This window comes from Somniosus microcephalus, chromosome 1 (genome assembly GCF_052327205.1).
Source record: "Somniosus microcephalus isolate GS21.2 chromosome 1, FLI_Smic_1.0, whole genome shotgun sequence".
Lineage (NCBI taxonomy): Eukaryota > Metazoa > Chordata > Chondrichthyes > Squaliformes > Somniosidae > Somniosus > Somniosus microcephalus.
Genome location: NC_140987.1, coordinates 140,574,050 through 140,589,598, shown reverse-complemented (window position 1 = coordinate 140,589,598; position 15,549 = coordinate 140,574,050).

Genomic DNA, 15,549 nt, shown 5'->3' with positions numbered 1-15,549 from the left:
TGTCGGGGAACATAGGGTCTAATGAGAGGGAGGAACTGAATGAAATCAGTATTTGTAGGGAAATGGTGTTAGGGAGGTTGACGGCATTGAAGGCCGATAAATCCCCAGGGCCTGATAATCTTCACCCTAGGGTACTTAAGGAAGTGGCCCTAGAAATAGTAGATGAATTGCTGGTCATCTTCCAAAATTCGATAGATTCTGGAACAGTACCAATGGATTGGAAGGTAGCTAATATAACCCCACTATTCAAAAAAGGTGGTAGAGAGAAAACGGGGAATTACAGGCCGGTAAGCCTGACATCGGTAGTGGGGAAAATGCTAGAGTCCATTATAAAAGATGTAATAACAGAGCACTTGGAAAACAGTGACAGGATCGGAAAAAGTCAACATGGATTTACAAAAGGTAAATCGTGCTTGACTAATCTACTGGAATCTTTTGTGGATGTAACTGTAAAATAGATAAGGGAGAAGCAGTGGATGTGGTGTATTTGGACTTTCAGAAGGCTTTCAATAAGGTCCCACATAAGAGATTAGCGTGTAAAGATAAAGCACATGGGATTGGGGGTAAGGTACTGACTTGGATAGGGAACTGGTTAACAGACAGGAAGCAATGATTTGGAATAAACGGGTCTTTATCCGAGTGGCAGGCAGTGACTAGTGGGGTACCGCAGGGATCGGTGCTGGGACCCCAGCTATTCACAATATATATTAATGATCTAGACAAGGGGACTGGGTGGGCATGTGTGCTGTGAGGAAGATGCCGAGAAACTCCAGTATGATTTGGGCAGGTTGGTTGATTGGGCAGATGCATGGCAGATGCAGTATAATGTGGATAAATGCGAGGTTATCCACTTTGGTGGCAAAAACAGGAAGGCAGATTATTATCTGAACAGCAATAGATTGGGAGAAGGGGAAGTGCAATGAGACTTGAGTGTCCTTGTGCACCAGTCGCTGAAGGTAAGCATGCAGGTGCAGCAGGCGGTTAAGAAGGCAAATGGTATGTTGGCCTTCATAGCGAGAGGATTCGAGTACAGGAGCAAGGATGTCTTGCTGCAGTTGTACAGGGCCTTGGTGAGACCACACCTTGAGTATTGTGTGCAGTTTTGGTCGCCTTGCCTGAGGAAGGATGTTCTTGCCATGGAGAGAGTTCAGCGAAGATTCACCAGACTGATACCTGGGATGGCAGGAATGACGTATGAGGAGAGATTGGGTCGATTGGGCTTATACTCGCTGGAGTTTAGAAGAATGAGAGGGGATCACTTTGAAACTTATAAAATCCTAACAGGGCTAGACAGACTAGATGCAGGAAGGATGTTCCCGATGGCAGGGGAGTCCAGAACCAGGGGTCACAGTCTAAAGATAAGGGGTAAGCCATTTAGGACTGAGATGAGGAGAAATTTCTTCACCCAGAGAGTGGTAAACCTGTGGAATTCTCTACCACAGAAGGCAGTTGAGGCCAATTCATTAAATATATTCAAGAAGGAGTTAGATATATTTCTTAAGGCTAAAGGGATCAAGGGATATGGGGAGAAAGCAGGGACAGGGTACTGAATTTGGATGATCAGCCATGATATCATTAAATGGCGGAGCAGGCTCGAAGGGCCGAATGTCCTACTCCTGCTCCTATCATCTATGTTTCTATGTTAATGCATCCACTATCTCTGCAGCCACCTCTTTCAGAACCTTGGATGTATGCCATCAGGTCCAGGGGATTTGTCGGCTTTTACTCTCATTACTTTCTCAAATACTTTTTCTCTACTGAAATGAATTACTTTACGTTCCTCACTCTCATTAGCCCCTTGGTTCCCCACTATTTTTGGAATGATTTTTGTGTCTTCTATTCTGAAGAGATACAAAATATTTGTTTAAAATCTCTGCCATTTCCTTATTACCCAATATAATTTCTCCTGTCTCAGGCTCTAAAGGACCAATGCTTACGTTTTCTACTCTCTTCCTTTTTAGATACTTGTCGAAGCTCTTACAATTTGTTTTTATATTTCTTGTTAATTTATTCTCATCCTATTTTCTCCCTTATCATCAATTTTTAGTCATCCTTTGCTGGTTTCTAATACTCTCACAATTCTTAGGGTTACTACTATTCTTCACAACATTACAAGCCGCTTCTTTTAATTTAATAGTATCCTTATCTTCTTTAGTTAGCCATGGTTGGATCACTTTTCCCATGGAGATTTTGGGCTTGATTTTATTAATGGAGGTGGGTTGAGGGCAGGCCTGCTGCTCGGCAGCTTTCTGACCCGCACCCGGCTGCCGCCTCCCAGCACTTCCGATTTTGTCTTCATTGGCCTCGTTACGGCCAACGTGTGGGTTCCTCCGGGCAATTGCTTGGAGAATGTCAGTTTCTTGCGTCTGATGACGTGTTGTTTGTTTGAAAATTTAAAGCGGCCATGTCCCCTTTGCATACAAATGTCATTGGGATGTCTTGGTGCTTTATTATCTAGAAAGGGGAGTTGACAGCGTCTTTTCTGAGCAAAATTTAATGAATGATATTGCTGGTCATATTATTCCAGAAAGAGATTCATGATCTTTTGATATATGACTTTATTATCTGACTATGAAATGAAAAAGATGCCAGATGTGTTTCAATCATTGGCTTAGTAATATTAATGCTTTTTTCTCTTAAAGGTGCTGGGAGCTGCAGGAATGGCAGCCCCAAAAACTAAGGCTGCACCCAGGTTCAATGAGGGCTCTCTCCATGCTCTTATTGAGAGAGTTAGAGGACGTCAGGAGCTCCTCTTCCCTGGAAACGGAAGGAGGAGACCTCCTCAGCAAAACAAAGCAGCTTGGCTGCAAATTGCTGAGGAGGTGAACATGAGGTCTGTGTGCAGACGCACATGGGTTTAGTGTCGAAAAAGGTTTAATGAGCTGCTGAGATCACCTAAAGTATGGCCTCTGTGTTCCGGGACATGGAAGTTCAAGAGTGAGGGCTCAGGGCGATTTCCATGTAGAATGATGGTGGTGACACTGAGCGCAAACCACCATTTATTGGACAGATGATGCCTGGGGTTTGAGACTGTCAGACTTATATTCATTTCCATGTGCCAGCCACCTTTGGTTGAAGCGTTAGCTTATGCTAATCTGGCATGGATGTGTGCATCCCTTGCCTGATGGCCATCAATGTGAACACCTGCTGCTGGATTGGCCACATCTGGCCCCGCAATGCATCACTCCCCGTCCTCTTACTCATCCTCCTCCTCGTCCTCTTCCTCATCCTCTTCCTCTTCCTCCAAGGAGGCTGTGTGCTGAGCCACTTGTTCATCTGGCAGCACTAAGCTGCGCTGCTCTTCCTCCGAATCTGATGACCAGGATGAGAGGATGTAAATGGTTCCCATCCCGTTGTTATAGATCTCAGTTGAGGCAAGAAGCTTGCAAGCACACACTCAAAGTGGTCTGAAATTATTCCAATCAGTTCAAACAGCAGATGTGTGTCAGCTTGACCTGTCACAAGGTCATTAGATTAAAAAAATCTTATCCCAAACCTCCAACAACGTTGTTGCATTTAAATGCCAGCCATGTTACAGGAGTACTTTTAAAGTTCTGCACCAATAATGACTACAGATCATGTCTTCCACCAATTCATCTCCTTGCAGCTCGACTGTTTCTGACAAGATGGGAAACAGGAGCCAGAGGCACAAAAATGGGAAACCTTTGTCAAAATAGGATTATCAAGGCAGTTAACAGGCTCTTAACTGCCTTAACTGCCTGCCCCACCAGTTGGAGTCAGGTCAGTTTGGGAGCGGCTGACCCGACACTCACGAAAATCGTGTGGGGGCAGGACGCAGGCGGATTGGGTTTCAGAAGTTATTTTTTCTGATTTTCGCAGCTGACCCACCTCCTCAGGGCTATTAAAATCGAGCACTCTATTTCTCTAAAAGAATGTATATCAGTTGAGAATTTTGGAATATTCTTTCAATGTTTGCTACTGTTTATCTACCGTCACACATTTTAATCTAACTTCCCAATTTAACTTAGCCAACTCACCCCTCATACCTATGTAATTGGCTTCATTGAAATTTAAGACTCTAGTTTCAGACTTAAGAATGCCACTCTCAAACTCAATGTGAAATTCTATCATATTATGATCACTCTTTCTTAAAGGATCCTTTACTTTGAGATTACTAATTAACCCTGTCCCATTACACAATACAAGATCTAAAATAGCCTGTTCCCTCATTGGTTCGATGATTATATTGTTCTAGGAAACTGTCTCGAATGCATTCTATGAACGAGTGCTCCAGTCTACCCATGCCAATTTGATTTTCCCAGTCGATATGAAGATTAAAGTCCCCCATGATTATTGCATTACCTTTGTTACAAGCTCTTATTGTTTCTTGAATAATACTCTGTCCAATGGTATAGCTACAGTTAGGGAGCTTATAAATTACTTCCAGCACTGTTCTTTGCCCCTTGTTATTTCTTATCTCCACCCATACTGATTCTCCTTCCTGATCTTCCAAGCCAAGATCCTCTCTCACTACTGTCCTTATGTCATCCTTAATTATCAGGACTACCCCCACCCCTCCTTTTCTAGTATGACTGTCTTTTTGAAATGTCAAGTACACTGGAATATTTCATTTCTAACCTTGATCACCTTGCAACCTTGTCTCTGTAATGGCTATTAGATCATACCCTTTTATCTCTATTTGTGCAATTAATTCTTCAATCTTGTTATGAATGCTTCATGCATTCAGGTAAAGAACCTTTAATTTTAACTTTTTATCAGTATTCCCTGCTTTCATCTTATTTGCTGATGCACTATTAAACTTTCTGTCCCTTCCAGTCACACTGCCAGAAATTCGGGTCTCCACGGGTGAGTACGCATGGGGTACTCACCTGTAAGCCCAATGGAAGTGCCGGTTTCGTGCATGCACTGCGTAGGCACGGGAAACTGGCACTTCCGTTCCCCTGAAAGAAGGGGTTAAGAGGTGGAATGCGTGCACGGGAGAGGCAGCGCGGTGCATTGAACTTATGTTTTTTTTGCAGGTTTTCCCAGGAGGGTAAGTCTCCAGAAGTTAGACATGTAAAAAGCAGTCATAAGGCCTGCTTTTAACAAAGTAAGTGGTGAATTAATTAAAATTAAAACATTTTTTCCACAGGTTTATTATTTTTAAATACTTTAAAGAAAGGTAAGTTAATTTTTAGCCCTGTTAGAAAATGTAATTATTTTTTTCAAAAATTTAAATTATTGTTTAAAATAGTTATTTCATGTAATTTATAGTTTATTTTAAAAATGTAATTAAAAAAAAAAATATTTGAGGTTTTAGTGATGTTTTGGGGCTTATAGTATTTATAGGTTTGATAGCCCTTCCTGTCAAACTTATGAATGAAGCATTCCCTGCTACCATTGGCTCTCCATGGCCCACGTGATCCCAGGGGACGCATCGAACTAACTGCGCCCCTGGGATACGCAAGCACTGCGCGTCGGCAGTTGGAGGAGGCCCAGGATTGCAATTCCACGGGGTCTCACAGCTCAACGACCAGCGCCCAAGGTAAGTGCAGGTCGGAGGCTTGCACCCGCGGGAAGCCCCCGACCCAAATTTCTGCTTTACCCAATTCACTGCGCTGCTCTATTGCCTTGACCTTTCTCTTTAGATTACTAAATGTCCCCTCACCTGCCTCCCCCCTCGCTTTTTAGTTTAAAGCCCCATCTACCGTCCTCGTTATTCCATTCACCAGGCCATTCACCAGGAGGTTATACCTATCAGGAAAGGATGAACAGGCTGGGTCTCTTTTCTCTTGAAAAGAGAAGGCTGAGGGATGACCTAATAGAGATCTTTAAAATTATGAAAGATTCTGACAGACTAGGCACAGAGAATGTGTTTCCACTTGTGAAGAAGAGCAAAACTAGAGGCCATCAATATAAAATAGTCACTAGGAAATCAAATAGGGAATTCAGAAGAAACTTCTTTACCCAGAGAGTGGTAAGAATGTGGAACTCGCTACCACAGGGAGTAGTTGAGGCAAATAGTATAGATGGATTTAAGGGGAAGCTACATAAGCATATGAGCGAGAAGGAATAGGGAGTTATGCTGATAGAGTTAGATGAAGAATGATGGGAGGAGGCTCGAGTGGAGCATAAACGCTGGCATGGACTGGTTGGGCCGAATGGCCTGTTTCTGTGCTGTATAGTCTATGCAATTCTATGTATAAGATATACCTCTATCCTTCCAAATCTTGTTCAACATTCAGCTATCTTTCCTGCTAGGACCAGTCTAGTTTATTTCTTTTCTAAACACTTGTGATCTGTGACCCAGGATTCCATGTACCAGAATATGCTGACATGTTCACTCCTTTCTTGGATTCTGTGTATATCCACTCCTGTTGATCCCTTGCCACATATCATCACAGGAGCTCACTTTGGACTCCATATTGGCTATGTATGATGGTCAGTCTGTCCATTAGTTCCTGTAACTTATCATTCATTCTCAGCTATCTTCATACATTACAATAGAAATGTACATTTTCTAAATGTGTGCAATCAGGCAATTAGTCGTCAATTAACTAACTAATATCAAGGAACTTCTCACAGATACCTTTCCCCCTACTGTTTTCGGCTGCTATCGCCCAACATCTTTTTAAAAAAAGGACATTGCTGACCAATCTAAAGTGTAAGTACTGAAGCATTGAACCTACCTAAACAATTCCAAAATGCAATACAGGATGATAGAGGAGGTGTACTGGTGTCTAGAAATTGCTGGATTTTTAATATTACGTTTAGGTTTAGTATATTTTTATAAAGCAATAGATGCAGAGAAGCATTTCTAAGTATTTGAACTGCACATGCCATAACTGATGCGGACTCATGCGATTATATAAATTGGACCTAATGTGAACTGTTTCAATGCTTTGAGATTTTGGATTCCCCAATGAAAAACACTCCATTAAAAATGACTGCGGAAATGATAGTTCATAAGCTTTGCAATAATTGTTGTTTCCTATTCACCTCCATATAAAAACAGCATAAAGTACTCCTAGGTCAGGTAAGTCCATTGTGATATGGAGCTTGCATTACACAGCCCTGGAATAAGCATTGATGCCTCATTGCTCACAAACTTGATTATTCTCTTTGAAAGATCAAAATCAGAATAGCTCAGGAATTGAAAATCACATTTGTTATGTAATTTTTTTTTCCAGATTCACATTTTCTGCCTGACATTGAGATTTCTCATGTGCAGCTTTGCTTACAAATCCAGTTTGCATTGAACTTGTCTGCTAATTCCTCCAACTCACAGAGCTGGGATCTGGCATCATGATTTCAAAATCAGCTATATTGATCAATAAAAAGGTACACAAGTGACATCTCAATGCAGAATATAAAAAATTATCAAGATCAAGCCTTATTTTGTTTTTAAATATATTTGTGGCAGGGTTATAACCTAACCTCAGAAAAGTATAGACATTGGCCCAGAATTTGTGGTCCTGATGACAGCAAATCGGCAGCGGTCGCCGTCATTTGAAACTGACTACAACTTCAGGATTTAGCGCATGTGCAGCTGAATGCGGAAATCCTGAAGTTGCGGTCTGTCATTCACTGCTCCTCCACAGGCTGCACTGTGCACTCCTCCCACCACACATACCCTCCTCCCCCCACCAACCAACCCCCACAGAGCTGGCAATCAATGTATTCTCTCAAATCATGGAAACAGACAAAGGCTTTGGCTAACTATCAGAAAGCAGAGAGTCGGGATAAATGGGTCATTTTCCGGTTGGCAAACAGTAACTAGTGGGGTGCCACAGAGATCGGTGCTGGGGCCTCAACTATTTACAATCTACATTAATGACTTGGATGAAGGGACCGAGTGTAATGTAGCCAAGTTTGCAGATGATACAAAGATGGGTGGGAAAGCAAGTTGTGCAGAGGACTCAAAGAACCTGCAAAGGGATATAAACACGCTAAGTGAGTGGGCAAACATTTGGCCAATGGAGTATAATGTGGGAAAGTGCGAGGTTATACACTTTGGCAGGAAAAATAAAAAAGCAAATTATTATTTAAATGGAGAAAGATTACAAAATGCTACAGTTCAGAGGGACCAGGGAACACAAAAAGTTAGCATGCAGGTACAGCAATTAATCAAAAAGGCAAATGGAATGTTGGCCTTTATTTCAAAGGGGTTGGTGTATAAAAGCAGGGAAGTCCTGCTACAACTGTACAGGGTATTGGTGAGACCACACCTTGAGTACTGCGTACAATTTTGGTCTCCTTATTTAAGGAAGGATACACTTGCATTGGAGGCAGTTCAGAGACGATTCACTAGGTTAATTCCAGAGATGAGGGGGTTGACTTGAGGAAAGGTTGAGCAGGCTGGGCCTATACTCATTGGACTTTAGAAGAATGAGAGGTGATCTTATTGAAACATATAAGATACTGAGGGGGCTCGACAGGGTAGATGCAGAGAGGATGTTTCCCCTCGTGGGGAAATCTAGAACGCAGAGGCACAGTTTTAGAATAAAGGGTCGCCCTTTTAGAACTGAGATGAGGAGGAATTTCTTCTTTCAGAGGGTCGTAAATCTGTGGAATTCTCTGCCCCAGAGAGCTGTGGAGGCTGGGTCATTAAATACATTTAAGGTGGAGATAGACAGATTTTTGCAAGATAAGGAAGTGAAGGGTTATGGGGAGCGGGTGGGAAGTGGCTTTGAGCCCAAGATCAGCCATGATCTTATTGAATGGCGGAGCAGGCTTGAGGGGCCAAGTGACCGAGTCCTGCTCCTATTTCTTATGTTCTTATGTTCTTATGTTTCCGCGGTAATACCGCTGTTACATACCCCATTAAAAGTTATAACCCTTTTGGATTAGGTGTAACTGGGGTATAAACAGCGAACTGACTGTTAAACAAAGGTTATGGCCCTGTAATACTCATTTTAATTTTGTGGAGAGCCAAATTTATCCATTTTAATAAAAATTTAAATTTTTAAGAAACTTTACATTTTTTTTTAATTTCAAGTTTGTTCTTCTTTACTTCAGGTTTGCGTTTTCCCCAATGTGAGAGCCCCAGTCTTTGTTTTGCTCTCTCTAACATTTTTAACAAGTTAGAATGAAAGGAGCTTACTCACTTCCTGGTTTACTGTCTGTGAGAATTCCGCGTTTTGATTGACTGCTTAGACAGCTTGTTGACGTCAAAGCAGCTCTTCGCTGGGAATCCCCATTATCATCCGTTGAGTTCAATTACGTGTCGGAAAACCCAAAATTCTCGCCACAGAGATCGCGAGATCTTTGTGCGAAGCTTATTTTGGGGCCAGTGGCAAACGCCTTTGCTTTGCCGCTGACCATAAATTCCAGGCCAACATTTTATTTATATGTTGCATTGTCAAGTTATCAATGATGTAAGTCACAGTTGAGTCCTACGATAGCAAAAATTGATTTTATTTGATGGCACTGAAAAAAAAATTCTCAATTTGTATTTCAAATTTATTTCTGCTGTAATTCCAGATCAATATAACGGAATTACCTCAAACACTACAGAAAGTCAAAGGGGATATCTATTTCCTCCCTAGTCCTGGCACAAAAGTTAACACAGTTCTTCAAAATGGCACTAAAGCCATTGTAAGCCAGGTGGTGAGTAGTGCTTATTAATTTCATGTGAATAGCACTTACGCAGTTACAACTTTTTGGGGCGGAGTTGGAAGGAAGAAGTGCTGCAAATGCAAAGTTGACGTCAGTGGTTTGCTGTGAACACTTTAAAATTCTGTTCGCAGCACTCCTCACACCAGATTAAGTGAAATTTCATTGTCCAAACTCATCCATTGCAATGAGACAGACATATTGCACCATATTTGATGGCAATTAAAATACAGTATATCTTCACATACCGCCAAATAACATCAGTTTTGCTTGAGTGAGTTGAATAATATTTAACAGTCATACATCAGTAATGAAGTTAACTTCACTTGTACTGCAGAGTGTTTCATTACTATTTCCCACACCATCTTACTTTACACTTTGTTTGAGCATGATTACCAAGTAATTCTGTATTATCATCAAATTAGAGCTGGTTTCGTGTCTCACTAATAATGACAAAATGTTGGTGTGCTGCATAAAAATTCAGAACAAATGGGCTGGATTTTCTCAGGATTTTCTGCTTTGTTCCTCCTGGTGCTAACGGGGTGGTTGGAATCTGGAACTCACTGCCTGAAAGGATGGTAGAGGCAGGAACCCTCACAACATTTAGATGAGCACTTGAAACGCATAGCATAAAAGGCTACGGACCAAGTGCTGAAAAATGGGATTAGAATAGACAGGGCTTGATGGCCGGCGCAGGCACAATGGGCCGAAGGGCCTCTTTCTGTGCTGTATAACTCTATGGGGTAGATTTTCCCGAACCTGTCGGGAAGAAGGCGGGACTTCGGCCTAGGAATTCATTATGGGGCGCCCAGCTCGCCTGGGCGCCGGAATTACCGCTGCGCACGGATCCACTTACGCAAGCGGGATATTCAGTGTCAGCGCACCAAGTGGAAGGCGGCCGCTAAACAGGGGTTTCGGCGCCCCGCTTGGGCGCTGAAACTGATTATCGGCGCGCTAGTGGCCGCAGCGCCATCCGCAGCGGAGCGGCAGGCTGCGGTACTGCAGGCCTTCCTCCCTCTCTTAAGGGGGAGGTGCCTGCAGCAGCCGGAGCCCCGATCGCGAGTGCCGGCAAAAGAGCCCGGCAGAACGGAGAAGTGCCGGGCTCCCGGAAACCAGCCGGCAATGCCGCGGGGGGGCGGGTGGAGGAGGCCGGGGAAGGAGGTGCGGGCAGGCGGCCGCCGAAAAAGCGGCCGGCCGCACCTCCACTTTAATTATCGCCACTACCGCCACAGGTAGGCCCTGTGTACCGGTCGTTGTTTGCGGCCGGCGCTGAAGAGGCGGGCGCGACTTAATATGGCGTTCTTCGCGGAAACGGGGCGCTGCGCACACTGATGACGTCATCGGTGGCGGCGCAGCGCTACAGCCTAACGCCACCATTAGCGCCCCGCTGAATTTCGCCTGAATTTTGCAGACTGGCACAAAAGCCCTCTTTGGGCGCAAACTGGTGGCGCAGGCCACTGAATTTCTAGGCCTGCCCCTTTTGGGTTTTTGACCCGCCTACTTCGAAGTCCGGCCAATCCGCGCGATTTTCCCTTGATTGACCTTGTTGAGCCCGCCCAGCGGGCTCAGCAGGCCAATTAAGGGCCACCCAGCAACAGGTGATGTCACAGACTGCAATTTCATCTGTCAAGATGAAATATCAGTGTTTCACAGCTGTTTGAAGCTGTCAAACACTGACAGTCTGATTTCTGACATGAGTCATTCTGCACAGACTCAGTTAGAACTCTTACCGGCACTCAAAGCTGAAGGCTGTCACTTTTCACAGATCGCAGCCGTTCAGCTTTAAGTACTGGCTGAGTGATGCACTCCCGACGGCTACAGGAAGAAAGGCTGTGAAGGTAAGTACAGGTAAGTAAAAGTTCTTTACACACTTTAGACACACCAAACACACTTACCTTTGCACTCATGCACACATCACTCACCTGAGCGCCAACATCGCGACCCCTCCAACTCCTTCAACCTGACAGCCCGCCTGCTCTAACCTGGCGTGGTTTGGAGCCGTCAGGAAACCCACACGAAACCCCTCAAAATAGGGATTAGGCTAAAAACTGCCTGTTAACCACCTGTTAACAGGCAGTTAATTGGCACTAATCCCTTCCCGCCTGGTTTCGGCGGGTCCCAGTGTGGGCCGGGTACCCGCCGTCCCTGAAACTTACGTGGGGCGGGGTTTTGGGTGGGATGGTGTCGGGACCCCCAAATTCAGGATTTCCCCCCCCCCCACATGCCTGAAACCCCACCTGACAGTTCCACGAAAATCTAGCCCTATGACTCTATAAGAGTGTACATTGGGAAATTCTGCCACTCCTCCCATGACTTTCTGATCATTAAAATTAACATTCACAATGTTATGAACTGGGTGTACAGAATTTCTTAATATCTACTGACAATCGTGAAGTGGAAAATCCAGGTCATGTTAGTTCAGAAAATACTGCTCAAACAACCTTCACCAGAACACTATGACCTGAATCAGTTCCTCCAGATTTTTCTCCACTTCTTCCTTCCAATCCCATACTTAGATTTTTAGGGATTGTTTTCCGCTTTTGTACTCCTGTCACAGAACAATGTATGCTGAAAGCACATATTTTTCTACCCATTCATTTTAATGGATGGAAAAATCAGGTGAACTGTGTGCATGATCCTCCATGCCACATATTCCAATTTGCACTCTTTAACATGCGCTGTTCAGTGCCAGGAGTGCCAATGCAGGAAATTACCCCTTTTGTGTTGTCTCTTGTCTATCAGTTAAGTTCTCAAATCAGATGGTGCTAGTATCAGTGTACGGCTTTACTCTCTGTATAAACTTTATCGATACACAAATAACTTTTGGAAGTATCGATGTTATCAAAAATTTCAGACCTAAACCTTAATACTCTCAACATTACTGCACTTGAATTAATATCAAAATAAAGTTAATGAGGTGTGGTGGTTTTCAGTGTCTGTAGAACTTGAATTTTGCATACCTCCCATCAGTGATCATGCTGGTCTTATATTATACCTTAGATGATAGCATCTAGGTTGTTCTGTAATGAATTCTATGGCTGTGGGGTAATTTCTGGCAATTGCACGCCCAGCACTGAACAGCGCATGTTAAAGAGTAATGACTCAGTGTCATCTTTTTCTTCCTTCCCACTGGAAGTAGATGGAAGTTATGCTTGGCATTTGAGGAACTTAAAGTGTAAGAAATTCCAGATGAAAATGGGAGATGATTTTAGGGTTGTGTACCAAATGGGCATGATGTCAGTGTTGCACCCGCAGCTCCCTCCCGATATGGCAATCGGGAGGCCTGAACCACTTTGAGGTTCTGGCCTCGTTAACATTTTCTCAGTGATCTGCAAGTGCCTGTTTTGGGCGGGATTGCTGGGCACCCATTTATTGGCCTGGCTGAAAGTTGATTATGGTGGGCAAATAGGTACATAAGTGCCCCAGAAAACTCAACTGCTGGATCCATTTATTCTATGATTAATCTATGCCAAGCTCAATAGAGATATAAATGAAAATATTTGCAGATCCATACAGTAGCAAGGCCCCATCCCCCAACTCAAGAAATTATTGTTTTTCTGACTGTAGGCTCTTTCACCAAGTTACCTCTCCCAATATCTTGCTCTTTGGCACAATGTCTATTTTTTTTCCTCCATACCTCTGTGAAGCACATAGGTGCATTTTTTGACATTACAAAAGCTATTTAAATGCAAGTTGTTGTCCAGCCTTGAATTCCATTTTGCCAGTAGCATTCTTCAACAGGTGACAAATGTTATTGGCATAGGTTCTTTTCTCCGTCATATTCTCAGATACATCTTTTCAGACAAGTAAGGCATAAAGCCTTGATGTCTGGTGGGAAGGCTGATAAGTCTGGCTAAATAAGTCATTACCTTATCGTTCTCCAGTGGTCCTGCAGCATTTCCAGTTAGTGCAGTTGTTTTTGTCCCATGTCACATTGGTTTGCCATTCCTAGTAGGCTTCTGAATTCCCTTGGGTTGCAGGGAGCACTTATTGTTGATCATTATAAATTTTCTCCTTGGAGGCTCTGGTTGCAGCCATGGAATGCTGAGGGGCAGTGCTCTTCCCGGACACTGGCAGGAGGCCATTGCCACAGGCCTTTAGGAGGATGTGGAGGGTGGTCGCCCAGCAAGTGTTGGCCAGCAGTGTGGTCCCCAGAACTCCCACCCAATGCCGGAAGAAACTCAATGACCTCACTCAGGTGGTCAGGGTGAGTAGATGCTTCAAAAACCTCTACATGCCACCATCTCAGCCTCACTCTGTGCACACACTGTATAAGCCGCCACATCCCCAACACTCACCCACCAACTATGCCCGCCTACTAAAAGTGACATGCACATCTCATGCCTTGCATACATTAACAACCATTCAAATATGGTAGGCACATATGCCAAACACATGGCTGCACACTCACTCACACGCTTTCCTTTTTCTTACAGGCCAAGCTTGCTCACAAAACGAGGAAGCAGGTACAAACGGGAGGAGGTGAGGCGGACCTGCAACTCCTTACAGACCTGGAGGAGGGAATACTCAGCATCATTGCTGCCTTGGTTGTGGGCGCTGTGGCCTGAGACATCGACCCCCTTGGGGACAACAACAGTATGTTCATCACCTCTCCCTCTTCTCTCATACCACTTTGGCCTCAGCCTTTCCCACTTTCCATCTAAGTACACTGTGGCCATTCCTTGCTATCTTCCTACCCCCCTCCACTGACCTTAACCCCACTCTTTTGTCTTTATGTTTCAGATAATTAGCCACCACATGACCAGCCTGTCCCTCAGCCTTCCAGTGGCAGCGACATGAGAGAGGAGGAGGAAGAACAAGCCAGAGCCTCACTGCCTGTGTCCCCCAAAGGCGCTAGGTCCAATAATGTGGCGACGCAGTCGCTGGAGGGGGAGAGCCTAGTACATGGGTCTGATGTGGGTGAAGCCCCGGGATCCAGCGGGCTGCAGCAATGCCACGGGGAAAATGAAGCTGGGGGCCATCTCCCTGGAGGGTGAGTTCTGCTGCACAGGATTCAGATGAGGATCTTGATGTGGAGATGTTGACCACACAGGCGATGAGCATGCACTCCGAGCTTATGGGTGCAATGGCAAGGGTGCCCGAGAGCATGGATGCACTGGCTAGGAGAGTGGAGGGGTCCGCCGCTATCATTTCTCTCATCTCTGCACAAACCTTCGAGCCCATCCTTGGCACTTTGCAAAGAATGGTTGACTCGCAGAGAGACCATGGGGACCCAGACCTCATGCCGCATGTCATGGGTGATGTGGCAGCAGCTATTGCAGCACAGGCAGAAGCAACGCAACAGCTTAGTGCTGGAATGGAGTCAATGGTTGCTGGCATGCAATCTCAGACTTCTCTCATGCCGTCTCAAATTGAGGCCACGCAAGCGCTGACTGCTGCTATTGTTGCTGGGTTGCACACAGTCTGTGATAATAATAATAACTTCCGGGAAGTTATGTCATCACTTCCTGTGAACTGTGAACTATGAACTATGAACAGTGTACATACCTCACTTCCTGTCATATGTCACTTCCTGTTGGACTGGTATAAATACTGGACTGTTCAGTATTGTAAGAGGCTTCTACCAGAGGCATGGTAAAGACCTCTCTTGTATATAGTGTGTTTATAAGTTACTTAAAGCTTACCTTAAAGTTACTTGATGTGTAAGACTCCTTTTTCTTACATCAATGGTTGTTGGGGGTGTGGTGTATGTAACCGTTCCACCTTTAAGAGAACTATTTTAAGAGATGCACTACTTTATCTTGGCTGCTGTATACTGTAATACCGGTGGTGACCACACCGGTATATAAGTGCTGTGTAATGATTTATTGGGCAGTTCAGCCTGACCTCCGACTAGCAAAGACCTGTTGAATTTACTCTTGTGGTCTGTGTGCAGTGATTCTTATTAACAATAACTAGAACACACAGACTTAACAGTGGCGACGATGACGATCTTACCCTGCGGCAGAGATA